Source organism: Oryctolagus cuniculus, chromosome X (genome assembly GCF_051225735.1).
Source record: "Oryctolagus cuniculus isolate XC-2025 breed Fujian yellow rabbit chromosome X, ASM5122573v1, whole genome shotgun sequence".
Classification (NCBI taxonomy): Eukaryota; Metazoa; Chordata; class Mammalia; order Lagomorpha; family Leporidae; genus Oryctolagus; species Oryctolagus cuniculus.
This window is the reverse complement of record NC_142888.1, coordinates 128,909,507-128,924,247: the sequence shown is the minus strand read 5'-3', so window position 1 is coordinate 128,924,247 and position 14,741 is coordinate 128,909,507. Positions and strand designations below refer to the sequence as shown.

Here is a 14,741-nt window from a genome sequence, read left to right as displayed (position 1 = left end):
ATACCTAGAGCAGACATAACTAGAAATACTTTAAAATAAATGCGGGCCATATTTATATTTATTTAAAACATGTAAAAGCAACAGAAATATAAAATAATTTTTACCTCAGAGGCCTTTGCAAACAAAATCTAAACACAGAGGGGAGCGCTGTTTCCCATGGTCACCTGCTTTGAGATCAATGACTCTTGCTAAGTGGTTTTTCTGAACTTTCTTATGTACAAACAACGCAGTGACAAAAGGTATGCAGGTTTTCTTTGTTTGATCTTCCTTAATTTGGTCTGCTACTTTGTACTGGCATCTGAATCAAGCTCAGACATGCTTTTTCTCTGGAGGCTCCTTGACGGCTGGGGAAACCTATCCAGTCTTAAAACCTGACTTCTAAATCCAGGTCTAAGACAGCTCACTTTACTTGGAAGTCTATTTTGAAAAACAACACCAAGTACTTAGGGCTATGGTGTTTAATACTCCCTTTGTTAATAAAACAAATTTCTGCAAAGCCCCCTTTGCTAGCCTAGAATGACAACCATAGTTATTATCAACATAAATATCATTTTTAAAATACATACTGCCTTAATTCCAGTATAAAATAGAAATTAAAAAATAGTGATTTTTAATAAAATATTTTTCAATATATTACACCAAAAGCAAAAATAACTCCCCAATTTCCAGTTTGGCCTCCAGGGGGAGTATGACCCACAATGAGAACCACTAGTTCAAAGTTCTGTTCTGTACCTGGAGAGCCAGTAAATGCAGGATTTACTTAGATTCAATGTATTCTGACTTTTTGCATGAAAGTTACTCCAACTATAGGCCACATAGTAGGCAAGAAAATGAAAATACATCTTGAGATATCTCTACAAAACCAGTCTGGACAAAAAAAAAAATCCGTTCCCATCCCACTAAGACCATGTTCAATGTCCATTTAACATCTACACTTGCTTACTTGGGAGAAGGGGTGCTCAACTCATAATAATCCATGATCTGCCAAAGTAGGTGCTTATTCGGTTTTACACATTTTCCTTTGAACAAAGGGTTGGCAAACTTTACCCTTAAATGGGTCAAGAAGTAAATAGTGGGCACTGGGGGCCACATATCTCTGCCAAAACTACTCAACTCTGCGTAGTAGCACTGAAGCAGCAATACACAAGTGAATGAGTGTGCTATACTCAAATCAAATCTTAGGAAAGATTTAAGTTATGAGGATAAATTCTCTCTAAATGAACTTTCTTTAGCCAAAGCAAGTATTAATCATGACCCTTTAAACTGAACAATAAGCTACTAACCCCACCATTCAGTTTGTCCAAGTGCCACCATGCCCAGCTGTGAAACAACGAGATATAGTTAAAAAACAGGAATGGATTCCATAGTCAGACCAATGTAGGTTTCAAGTCCCAAATCGGTCACTTAATTACAAATGGTCATGTAACCTTGGGCCACTTGTAGTTCCCTGTCTGTAAAATAGGCTGTGAGGAGGAACACATGAAATGACAGCACAGAAAGTGGCATAATAAAAGCACTCAAGTACTGGTTCCCTTCCTCCTACCACACACAGATGCTTTTGATGAACTCTTTCTTATGTTACTGTTCCAACGGGCACTAAGGCACTAGGCTGTGCTGTCCATAAAATGCATGATACCTGTAACTGCCTACCTGTTCTGCATACATGTTTCTAAGATGATGTCTAATCTTCATGAGACTTTAAGGCAGTTTATGGTCAAAGTACGTCTATTCTCATTAAAAAGAAAAAAAAGGAAAGAAAACAGTTGACTCTGAGGCCAGGGAAACTTTCTGTGGAATCCCTAACATACAGAGCTCACCTCATCATCTTCTATCCTGGCACAGGTTATCTAGAAATAGACTAGAAATTTCTTAGAGTAAATCTAACAGCACCCTTTACTCCCTGGCAACAAGTAAATGGCTTACTGTCATATGTGCATGAGGACGTCTCAACTCATTTTGGCCACCTCACATCTCAAGGCTAGTTATTTAGAAAATATAAAACGTTGGGTCTGGCACTGTGGCGAAGAAGTCACCACCTGCAGTGCCAGCAGCCCCGATTTGGCTCTCTGCTGTGGCCTGGGAAAGCAGTGGAAGATGGCCCAAGTCCACATGTGAGACTCAGAAGAAGCTCATGGTTCCTGGCTTCTGATTGGCACAGCTCTGGCCATGGTGGCCATCTGGAGAGTGAACCAGTGGATGGAAGACCCCCCACCCTGCCTCTGCCTCTCTCTAACTCTGCCTTCCAAATAAGTAAATAAATAATTAAATCTTTTAAAAATATAAAATGTTAAACAGTATTTCATTCAGAAACTCAGTCTAATCAATTTGATTCTTATAATTTATTTTAAAGATGATGATATCCCTACTTTTACTTTTTTAAATGTTGCAAACACCTTGGCTAAAAACAACATAGACCAGACCCAGGGGTGAATGCATTCTGAATCATGTTTTCCAGTGGTTGGTGATGTATTTGGACTGATGCATTCACTCTATTTCTTGGTTCTCTCATGACAAATGGCACATCTTCAAGACAGCTGATTGGCTTTAGTAGCATGAGCTTTAGCCACAGAGCACAGTAACTTTAGAAATCCTTCATAAACTGAAATTGGTACAGCAAATAAACTTTTAGAAAAGCCAAGTGCCATCACATTAACTTCTTTAATGTACAAAAGCTACTTGGTGATATCAAATGCATTTAAACAAATCATTAAATTCCCCAATGGGTGTTGTAACAGTCAAATACCTGCCAGTAAACAAAGTTTTAAAATAGGAACAAGATCAAGTTCCCCTCCACTTGCCAATTCCAAAACTCCTGAACCCAGCTGATCTGCTTCATGACAAAAAATGGCACTTTGTTCAATTATTTTCCATGTGAACATTATTCCCAAAAAGTATCTTTTACTTTTTAAGAAAAGCTAAAACAGTAATTGTTAAAAGAATAAAACATACTAATAGTAATAATGACTATAGTCATGAAGGTGGCGATTCAAAACATCTCCTTACTTTCCAAGAACCTTCTCAGCTTTGGGCTAAGGTACTCCAAAGAAAAGTAGTGCTGTTGTGGGGAGCGGGGGTGGAGGGGAGAAAGAAACTTTAGAGTAGGAGTAGTTTCTAGAAAAATCAAGAAAGAAATGCCAGGAGATGACACTCAGCCATTTGAACCAATTCCTCTAGGTGCTTTCACTCGAAAGTAGAAGCAAGAGCTTTACTGGCACTGGGTCCTCATTTACCCGCTGCAAGATAGCAGAAGCTTTCTCTGACCTCCTCAAGCACACATGTGTCCACAAACGTACACTTTACTTCTCCATCCACCAGAGAGGTCTTACTATTTCAACTTCTCAGGCCAGACTTGACTTCCCCATGAACGTTTTCTGTCTCATCTGTCATATTTCTAGAGCTTCTTAAGGGCAAGGGCTATGTTTTCTGCTGTGGACCAGAACCAATCACAGTTTCTGCACTCAGAGTTCTATTAAGAAATTACTACAGCATCACCCTCAAAAACTTTACCTAATTTTGTAGAAGCTATTAAAGGTGCTCCAACCTATCTCTAACTCCTTGGCATAGCTTTATTATTTTCCACATATGCACACATTCCTAAACAGTATGTTGATTTTGCATATTTTTGAACTTTTATGTAAACAGGGTCTTCACATATTCTTCTGCTCTTTGCTTTTTGCACACATTGAGAGTGATAAACAGAGATGCACATTGTTGTGCTCTGCTCATGTTCATTGCTGTGTAGTAGTCCAATGCATGGCTACTTGGTTTTCCCATTTTCCTTTTAGTGGCCACTTGAACTGTTTACAAGTTTTGCTCTCACAGCAATCTTAGAAATGTTTCATTCCTGGTACATATCTTTTTGTGCCAGATTTTTCTATACCTTTGCCTGATCTAGCAACAAATATGTTTTAAAAATGAAAGCATATGGAAAAGATGCATGGAAACACAGGCAAATCCACTATCTGCAATGAAATTTCACGCTTGTCAACACTTGAATCCAAACAGATGTGCAGGTGTTCATTTCCTAGGGCCATTGTAAAAAGCACCATGAACTTGATAGCTTAGAACAACAGAAATATATTTAACCCTTCTGGAGGACCTAATTCCAAAGTCAAGGTTTTGACCAGCCACGTGCCCTCTGAAACCTGGAGGGGGGAATGCTTCCTAGACTCTTTCTGGCTCTGGTGTCTGCCAGCAATCTTTGACTTGTAGCTGCATCATTACAATCTCTGCCTCTGTTGTCACATGGCCTCCTCCTTGTGTGTCTCTTTGTTTTTATGTGCTGTTCTCTTTTATAACGACACTAGTCATGAGGTATTACAGGCTCACCCTACTCCTGTGTGATCTCATCTTAACTAATGACATTTACAATGACATTATTTCCAAGCAATGGCACATTCTGAATCACTAGGCATTAAAACTTACACATATCTTTTTTGGAGATGCAATTCAATCTATAATAAGCAAGAGGTCTACTATAGATATTAATTTACAAAGTGAATGTGATGGGGCCAGCGCTGTGGCATAGCAGGTAAAGCTGCCACCTGCAGTGCTGGCATCCCACATGGGCGCTGGTTCGAGTTCCTGCTGCTCCTCTTCCGATCCAGCTCTCTGCTATGGCCTGGGAAAGCAGTGGAAGATGGCCCAAGTCCGTGGGCCCCTGCAACTGAGTGGGAGACCTGGAAGAAGCTCCTGGCTCCTGCCTTTGCATCAGCACAGCTCCGGCCCTTGTGGCCATCTGGGAAGTGAACCAGTGGATTGAAGACCTCTCCCTCCCTCCCTCTTTCTCTCTCTCCTTCTGCCTCTGCCTCTCTATAACTCTGCCTTTCAAATAAATAAATAAATCTTTTTTAAAAAAATGAACCTGCCAGCATATGGTTGTATTTAGGACATTTTAGTTTGTCAATCTATCCATAACTTATTAACCAGTGGTAGACTATTAACATTGCTTCTTGGAAGAAATAATGAAACACCACCAGGCCAATCATTTCTGAGACACCTCTTACTTAGTATATACAATTACTCACTTCTGTTTCCAAAGAAGTCAAGATCACTCAATAAATATATACTGGGCAACTACTCTGGATCACAATGGGAAACTAAAAAAACCAAACCAAACCAAGCCAGAGAGGATGGCATTGCGGCTGAGCAGGTTAAAGTCACCAGCTACAAGACCAGCATCTCTTATCTGAGAGCCCCCTGCTGCTCTGATTCCAATCCACCTTTCTGCTTAGGTGTCTGGAAAGGTAGAAGATGATAGCCCAAATACTTGGGCGCCTGCCACCCACATGGGAAATCTGGATGGAGTTCCTGGTTCCTGGCTTAGGCCTGGCCCAGTCCAGCCCAGACCTGGCTATTGCAGTGATTTTGGGAGTGAACCAGTGAGTGCAAGGTATCTCTTCCCCCACCCCCCGACCCTATCATGCTCCCTTTTAAATAAATCAATCAATACATCTTAAAACAAGCAGGTGTTCAAGGAGCTAACAACTCAGCTGGGGAGATAATGAACACTTCTAAGACAAGTTAGATAGCAATAAATAGCTATGAGTTCAATAGTAATACAAATAATATCAGAAGTGATATGATTTAAATAAACAAAATATTGGCTTATGGATAATGATTATAGCTTCTATATATTGATCATCTACCATCAACCAGGCATTGTTCTACAAGGGATTAAGTCATTTAATATGCACCAACAGCAGACAATAAGTATTACTGTCTTCACACTACAACTGAAACACAAGGAACAGGAAGGTTAAAGAACTTGCCCACTGGGCAGGCACTATGGTGTAGTGGGTTAAGCTGCTGCCTGCAACACTGGCATCTGATATGGACCCTGGTTTGAGTCCTGGATGCTCCACTTCTGATCCAGCTTCCTGCTAATGCCCCTGGGAAAGCGACGGAAGATGGCCCTAGTGCTTTGGCCCCTGCACCCACATGGAAAGACCTGGATGAAGCTCCTGGCTTTCATCTGGCCCAGCCCTGCTCCTTGTGGCCATTTTGGGGAGTGAACTAGCAGATGGAAGACTTCTCTCTTGGCCTCTGCCTCTCCCTCTCTGTTAACTCTTTCAAATAAACAAATAAATCTTTAAAAAAAAAATCAAGGCCGGCGCCGTGGCTCACTAGGCTAATCCTCCGCCTAGCGGCGCCGGCACCCCGGGGTTCTAGTCCCGGTCGGGGCGCCAGATTCTGTCCCGGTTGCCCCTCTTCCAGGCCAGCTCTCTGCTGTGGCCAGGGAGTGCAGTGGAGGATGGCCCAAGTGCTTGGGCCCTGCACCCCATGGGAGACCAGGAGAAGCACCTGGCTCCTGCCATCGGATCAGCGTGGTGCGCCGGCCGCGGCGGCCATTGGAGGGTGAATCAACAGCAAAGGAAGACCTTTCTCTCTGTCTCTCTCTCTCACTGTCCACTCTGCCTGTCAAAAATAAATAAATAAATAAATAAAATCAAGAACTGGTCCTCTAACAGCTATCAAAGGTGAAACTGAAACCTGGGCAGCCTGGCCTTCTTTCTTACTAACAGTTGTCAATCTAATTCTCTAATAGATGTCAAACAAAAATGAGGACATTATGCCTTCTGCTTATACTACTGAATTTTTAAAAAGCTGGCATGAGGCACTTATTTAAAAGCATAGCAGCACATGAGTTATTCCTCCAACTAGTCTCCTTTGATGGCATACAAGGGTACTTCTAATGGCACACAGAGCATGCATCTGCTGTTTCACTTCCCAAATGGCCCCAATGGCAGGGGCTGGGCCAGGAGCCAGGAACTCCATTCGGGTCTCCCACATAGCTGGCAGGGGCAGAAGCCCTTGAGCCATCATCTGCTGCATCCCCAAATGCATTAGCAGGGAGCCAGAATGGAAGCAGAGCAACCAGGATTCGAATCAGCACTCTGATATGGGATTCCAGTGTTGTAGGTGGTAGCTTAACACACTAAGCCACAACACTAGCCCCTTTTTTATCAAAATAAATTTATCTTGATTCTATTTTTCTACAAACTCTTGGAAGTACCCTCATATACTCATTCCAACAATGCTGTTAACTGTTCATTCCTCAGAATTTTGTTTTGAAAAATGCTTTTTAGATTTTAAAACTGCCCAAGATACCATCTTATAAGTTTTAACCATATCTCAATTTTTAAACCAAAAACAACAGCACCAGTTTTGACCCTATACATTTAATAGATGTGACGCATGATAATTTGGACCTAGAGCCAAATGCTGAATCCTCAAAGACTGGCACCACTGAGGATTTTTAAAAAGCACCATGGTCTCTGACATCAATTCCAAAGAAGAGTTCCAAAAACTGGCTGAATAATTGTGATTTGGAGCTTCCTGATCCTCCTGTACATAGGGTTTTTGTAAGGCTGCCTAAGGCCTCTTGATTGTTGAAAATGCTGAGCTTGATACCTCTTTATTAGTCCTAATTTACAAGAACAAGTTGACCTTGAAGCTTAGCCGAGATCAGCAGCAGCAGCAGTAGCTTGCTCAATAGGCAGTTTGCCATGGTAGAGAAGAAGTGTTCAAAGAGAAATCCCAGATTAATTGGAATCCTGGGAAATATAGAAAGAGAAAGACCTGTGGTGACCCAGACAGGACAGACAAGTTCTCTTCCTACTTGGGGCAGTTATCTATTATTCCAGCTATAGATGAAACTGACCATTCATCTTTGTCACAGAAGAAGGTAAAAGAACTGAACTGATACACTTCTAGAACTTGACACTATTGGTAGAAGTTTTCACAGATGTAGAAGAAATAATATAAGTATCTGTAGAAGTGAAATTGACACTTTGAGAAGCAATGACTTTGAACAGCCCTTGTCTCGATTGTTGAGGAACAGTTTTTTTTTTTTTTATACTATTTGTTGAACTCTTTACTTGACATACAGTTAATCATATGTGTATAATTTAAAATAGTTCTTAGTAAAAAATAATGGGAATAGAAGAGGGAGGAGGAAGAGGGCTAGGAGAGTGGGTGGGAGGGTGGGTACGGAAGATAGAATTACCATGTTTCTAAAGTTGTAATTATGAAATATATGAAGTTTGTATTCCTTAAATAAAAGGTTTCAAAGAAATAAGAAAGGCAGAAATAAAAAGGGAGATGAGGAACCAAAATCAGCATCAGAAAAATTGCAAAGAAAGAGAAGATGGAGAAATTCCAGTTCTAAAATAACGATACATATGAATCTCACAGAGAATTTTCATCCCTTTTGAAACAGCAGTATATGCTCCTCTACAAAGAGTAAAAAGAATTTCCAAGTTCCAGATGGAAATTCTGGTATCAACATTAGGAGGAAAAGCTGGGGAGCAGTGCTTGATGTGTAGGATGGGATGATATGTATAGTCATCTGAGCTGTGCACACTCTCTCTCTGAAGATTCTGACACATGACTTCGTAATTGAACATCCAACCACAATTAAAAAACAACAACAACTGAGTGGGGCAGGCATTTGATCTAGTGGTTAAGAGACTCGTGTCCCTTGGGCCGGCGCCGTGGCTCAATAGGCTAATCCTCCACCTTGCGGCGCCGGCACACCGGGTTCTAGTCCCGGTTGGGGCGCCGGATTCTGTCCCGGTTGCCCCTCTTCCAGGCCAGCTCTCTGCTATGGCCAGGGAGTGCAGTGGAGGATGGCCCAGGTGCTTGGGCCCTGCACCCCATGGGAGACCAGGAAAAGCACCTGGCTCCTGGCTCCTGCCATCAGATCAGCGCGGTGCGCCGGCTGCAGCGGCGGCCATTGGAGGGTGAACCAACGGCAAAAGGAAGACCTTTCTCTCTCTGTCTCTCTCACTGTCCACTCTGCCTGTCAAAAATTAAAAAGAGACTCGTGTCCCATATTGGAGCACCTGAGTTTGATACCTGGCTTTGGCTCCTGCCCCCAGCTTCCCATATCCTAGGAGGCAGTGATAATGGCTCAAGTAATTGGGTTCCTATAACCCATGTGGAAAACTTGAATTGAGTCACTGGATTCTGGCCTGGCCAGAGGCTGTTACAGACATTCGGGGAGTGAACGAACAGATGGGAGCCTCCTTCCTTTCTTCTGTGTGTATCTGCCTCTCAAATAAACAAAATTTTAAAAGCTCTCTAAGTAGGAATAATCAAGTACACCTTTGAAAAACCTATAGCTGACATCAAACTTAAAGGTGAAAGATGGAAGGTTCACTAAGAATGACAACAAGGCAAGGATATCACTTGCATTTTTTTTTTATTTTTTTGACAGGCAGAGTGGACAGTGAGAGAGAGAGACAGAGAGAAAGGTCTTCCTTTGCCGTTGGTTCACCCTCCAATGGCCGCCACGGCCAGAGCACTGTGGCCGGCGCAGCGCGCTGATCTGAAGCCAGGAGCCAGGTGCTTCTCCTGGTCTCCCATGGGGTGCAGGGCCCAAGCACTTGGGCCATCCTCCACTGCACTCCCAGGCCACAGCAGAGAGCTGGCCTGGAAGAGGGGCAACCGGGACAGAATCCGGTGCCCCGACCGGGACTAGAACCCAGTGTGCCGGCACCGCAAGGCGGAGGATTAGCCTACTGAGCTGCGGCGCCGGCCTATCACTTGCATTTAACATCTTTTATAGGTCCTGACAAATTTAATGAATCAAGAAAAAGAAAGAAAAAGGTAATAACATACTGAAAGGAAGAAGTATATTTGCAGATAACATGATCAAATATGTAAAAAATCCTTACTACAGAAAAGCTACTAAAATAAGCAAATTTAGTAAGTTTGCATGATACACATGAGCAACATAAAAGTTAATTATATTTTATTTTTATTAGCAATGAACAAATGAGACACTGAAATATAAAAATGTCATTTGTAATAACAGAAATATGAAATATTTGAGGGTACATCTAACAAAATGTGTAGAAGAACAAATGCTGAAAATTGCAAAACACTAATGAGAGAAATCAAAGAATATCTAAATACAAGGAGAAAAGTATCATGTTAAAAATCATAAGACTCATTATCATCCTGGTATCAACATTGCTTTATAAAGTTAATGCAGTCCCTATCAAAATCCAAACAGGCTTTGTTGTAGAAACTGACTAGATGATGATTCTAAAATTTATATGGAATGGCAAAGCACCAAGAATAGTCAAAACAATCTGAAAAAGAAAACGAAGATGCAGTACTTCAACTGCCTGGTTTACAGACTTATCATAACGCATCAGTAATCAACATGGTTTAGTACTGGTATGATGACAGACATACAGATCAATGGAACAGAAAAGAGACCACAAATAGGTCCATTTTTCAGAGGTCCTAGATTGATTTTCAACAATGGTATCAGTCTTCTACAAATGAAGTTGGAACAATTTGCTGTCCACATGGAAAAATAAATGAACCTTGACTCTTGCACTTCACACAACATAAAATTTAACTTGACATGGAGCATAGGGCAGTTTTATGTTGCTGCAGAAGCAACTGAGTGAGAAAAAATACAGTTATCATCAAACAGTTTCTATGGGTTAGGAAACTGGGTTCTCTGCTCAAGGTCCCCCAAGGCTGCAGCCTAGGGGTTGGCTGGGCTGTGCTCTCAACTTGGAGTTTCAAATGGGGGAAGTCTGCTTCCAAGTGCATGCAGATTGTTGGCAGCACTCCTTCTCTAAGGCCACATGGTCAAGGGCCTACCTTTTGCTAGCTGGAGACCCCCTGCAGTTCCTTTCCATGTGGGCTTCCTCAGCATGGCTGTGTACTTCGAGTGAGCAAGGAGAATCACTTCAAGGAGGACCCAGACCTTAAAAGGGCTTGGTGATTAATTCAGGCCATAGCAGGATCATCTTCCCTTTGGTTAACTCAAAAATTAACTGTTGTGACCTTAATCACAGCTGCAGAATCCCCGCACTTTTTCCACACTTGATTGGCTAGTACCAAGTAGCAGATCCCACCTATGCTCAAGGCAAAACACAGAATAGTAGCCCCAGAAGTCATAAAAGAGGGGGGACACCCTAGGTTCTTGCCTGACACAACAGATGTAAACATAAGAGCTGAATCAAACAAAAAGATCTACCCAGGAACACAAGGAAAACTTTGTGAACTCAGGTTAGGCAAAGATTCCTTACAACACAAAAAGCACAAACCATAAGATGGGAACAAATAAACAGGACTTCAAAGTTTAAAATACTTGGAACAGTAAAGAAAATGAAAGGAAAAAACAGCATGGGAGAAAATCTTTGCAAATGACATATCTGATAAAGGCTTGCATCCAGAACAAAGAACACTCATAACTTAATGAGACAATCTGATTTAATACGAAGTGTACTTATTTCAGACTTGAGCACTTCACCAAAGAAAAGCTTAATGGCCAATAAGCACATGAGGACATATTCACTATGATTAGTCATGAGGAGTATGCAAATTAAAAGCAAAATAAGATACCATTATGCACCACCCAAATGGCTGATATATAACAAAACAAGTGTTGATGAAGATGTAGCCGAGGTGGTACTCTCACACTGTGCTTGTAGGATTGCAAGATAGCACAATAGCAGCGCCACTTTGGAAAACAGTTTGCCTGTTTCTTGTAAAGTTCAACATACACTAAGCATATGTCCCTAAATGCCACACCTAAGCATTTATGCAAGGCAAAAGAAAACATGAGTCCACAGAAGGCTTGTTAGTGAATGTTCAGAGCAGCTTTATTCACAATGGCCAAAAACAGAGTCGACTCAAATGTTCATCAACTCGTGAATGGACAAATTGTTCTATCTACACCATAAAATATTACTCAGCAACAGAAAATCAGAAACTGCTGATAGATGGATAACAACAATGAATATAAAAAGTAGCATGCTAAGTGAAAAAAGTCACAAAATACCACATAAGGTTATCCTCAATAAATTTCACAGAGCTACTAGCATTCACACCATATTCTCTAGCCATAATGCAATTAAATTGGAAATCAGTTTGGAAAATACCTAGAAGCTACATGTGTAAGTTTAAAAATATACTTCTAGTGTCTGGTGCTGTGAGGTAGCAGGTTAAGCTGTCGCCTGGACCACCAGCATCCCCTATGGATCCTGGTTCAAGTTCTGGCTGCTAGACTTCTAATCTAGCTCCCTGCTAATGTGCCTGGGAAAGCAGTGGGAGATGGCCCAAGTGCTTGGGCCCCTGCACCCACGGGGGAGACCCGGAAGAAGCTCCTGTCCATTTGGGGAGTGAACCAGCAGATGAAAGACCTCTCTCTCTCTCTCTCTGCTTCTCCCTCTCTGTAACTCCGCCTTACAAGTAAAATAAACAAATCTTTAAAAAAAATGCACTTCTAAATTGTTACAGCTGAAAGAAATCATCACAATGGCAATTAGAATATACTAGAACTAAACAGTAACAAAAATGCTTTGTTTCAAAAACATCAAACAGAATAAATTCAAAGGAAGAATGAGAAAATGGAGAAGGGATGACCTCTGGAATAAGCAGAAAAAGCAAGAGGTTGGCTGGTGTTTGAAGTGTGTCCTTTTTGTGTGTAATAAAAGGGATAAATGCAAATAAATGCATATATGTTTGTATGTGCTTGCTCAAATTTGCAAAAGAAGAAACACAGAACATAGATCTATTGGGGGTGGAGGAAGGAAACAGCTTGCCTGGCTGGAGATAGGGTATGGAAGCAAAACTGTTATGAATATACCTTGATATAAACTTGACTTTAAAATCACATAAATTTTTAAAATTTATTTATTTGAAAGGCAGAGTGAGAGAAAGAGAAAGAGAGAGAAAGACAGAGAAAGACAGAGAGAGAGAGAGAGATCTTCCATCTACTGGTTCACATCCCAAATGGTGGCAATTGTTGGGGGCACTGGCCAGGCTGAAGTCAGGAGTCAAGAACTCCATCTGGGTCTCCCACATGGGTGGCTGGGGCACAGGCACTTGTATCATCTTCTGCTTTCTCAGGCGCATTAGCAGAGAGCTAGATATGAAGCAGAGCAGCAGGCACTCCAACTGATGCTCTTATTATGGGATACCATCATAACAAACAGCAGCTTAACCTGTTGTATCACAATGCTAGTCCCCATATAAAGTTTATTCATTAAAAACTTAATCAGGGGGCGGGCATTTGGTGCAGCCATTAAGACACTGCTTGGGGGACTGGCATTGTGGTGCACTGGGTTAAGCCACCACCTATGATGCTGGCATCATATATGAGCACGGGTTCCAGTCCTGGTTGCTCTACTTTTTTTTTCTTTCTTTTGCTCCACTTCTGATCCAGCTTTCTGCTAATGAGCCAGAGAAAGCAGCAGAAGATGGCCCAAGTGCCTGGGTAACCTGCCACCCATGTGGGAGACCTGAATGGAGTTCCTAACTCCTGGCTTGGACTTGGCTCAGAGCCAGCTGTTGCAGCCACTTAGGGAATGAACCAGCAGATGGAAGACCCCCTCCCCCACCAACTCTGCCTTTCTAATAAATAAATGTTCAGGAAAAAAAGATGCTGCCTGGGACCCTTCATTGCATATCAGGGTGCCTGGATTCGAGTCCCAGCTCTACTCCCAAGTCCAGTTTCCTGCTACTGCAGATCCCTGCCACCACGTAGGAAACTAAGGTTGAGCTCTGGGCCCCTGGTTTTGGCCTAGTCCAATCCTGGCTGTTGCAGGCATTTGAGGAGTGAACCAAAAGATGAAAGATCTCTGTGTGCCTATCTATCAAATATGTAAGCATTTATGAAAGTGAAAAAAAATCACTAAAAATAGAAACAAATAAACATAATTATCAAATAGGTACCACAACCACAATATATAAACTTGTAAGACTAATCAAGAAAAAAAAATGAAAGAAGGCACAAATAAGCAAATAGTAGAATGCAGGAATGAATACATAGATACAACTGGGCCAGCTACTAATTGGTAGTTTAAAAATTCCTGGCTCAGAGCCAATGCTGTGGTGTAGCAGGTCAAGCCACTGTCTGCAGTGTCGACATCTCATATGGGGGCCAGTTTGAGTCCCAGCTGCTCCATTTCCAATCCCACTCTCTGCTATGGCCTGGGAAAGCAGGGGAAGATGGCCCAAGTTGTTGGGCCCCTGCATGCACGTGGGAGACCTGGAAGAAGCTCCTGGTTCTTGGCTTCAGATCGGCTCAGCTCCAGCCATTGCAGCCATCTAGGGAGTGAACTAGCGGATGGAAGACCTCTCTCTCCGCCTCTGCGTCTCTATAACTCTGCCTTTCAAATTAAATAAATAAATCTTAAAAAAATTCCTGGTTCTCTCTGAACAAGATCTACCAACATTTAAGGAACATGTAACTCCAATCTTATACACACTTCCAGAGCACAGAAAAAATAAATGAAGCAATTCATTTACATGTCTAGCATAATCATGATACAAAACTACACAAAACAGTTCAGGAAAATTAAAGCCAAATCTCACTCAGAAACATAGAAAAAAACATCCTGAAGAAAATATTATCAATCAAATCTAGCACTAAGAAAGATCATGAACACACTGCGTTCATCCTAGCAATGCAAAATGAGCTAATGCTACAAAGTTGTATTAGAAAATCCCTTAAAACAGCCAACCACATTAACAAGTTCAAGGAGGGAAGATATAGGTCCATAAAGGCAAAAGAGGAGTTGGATAACATTCAACGTCCATTTATGACCCCCAAAATGGTCCCTAGAAGAGTATCTTCACAAAATCTTGAGTAAACGCAATACTTGATGGTGAAACACTGAAACTCCCACGTTTGCCAATGCAGATCCTGGGCCCCACCCCGCACCTACTGAATCAGAAACTCCAGGCAGGATGCCAGAGAACTAACT

General features: G+C 41.8%; 1 protein-coding gene across 7 annotated transcripts in view; it reads right to left on the bottom strand.

Annotated features, from left to right (window-relative positions):
• Positions 1-14,741, bottom strand: part of MTM1 (myotubularin 1) — a 127,895-nt gene that overhangs the window by 106,138 nt on the left and 7,016 nt on the right. The window lies entirely within an intron of this gene.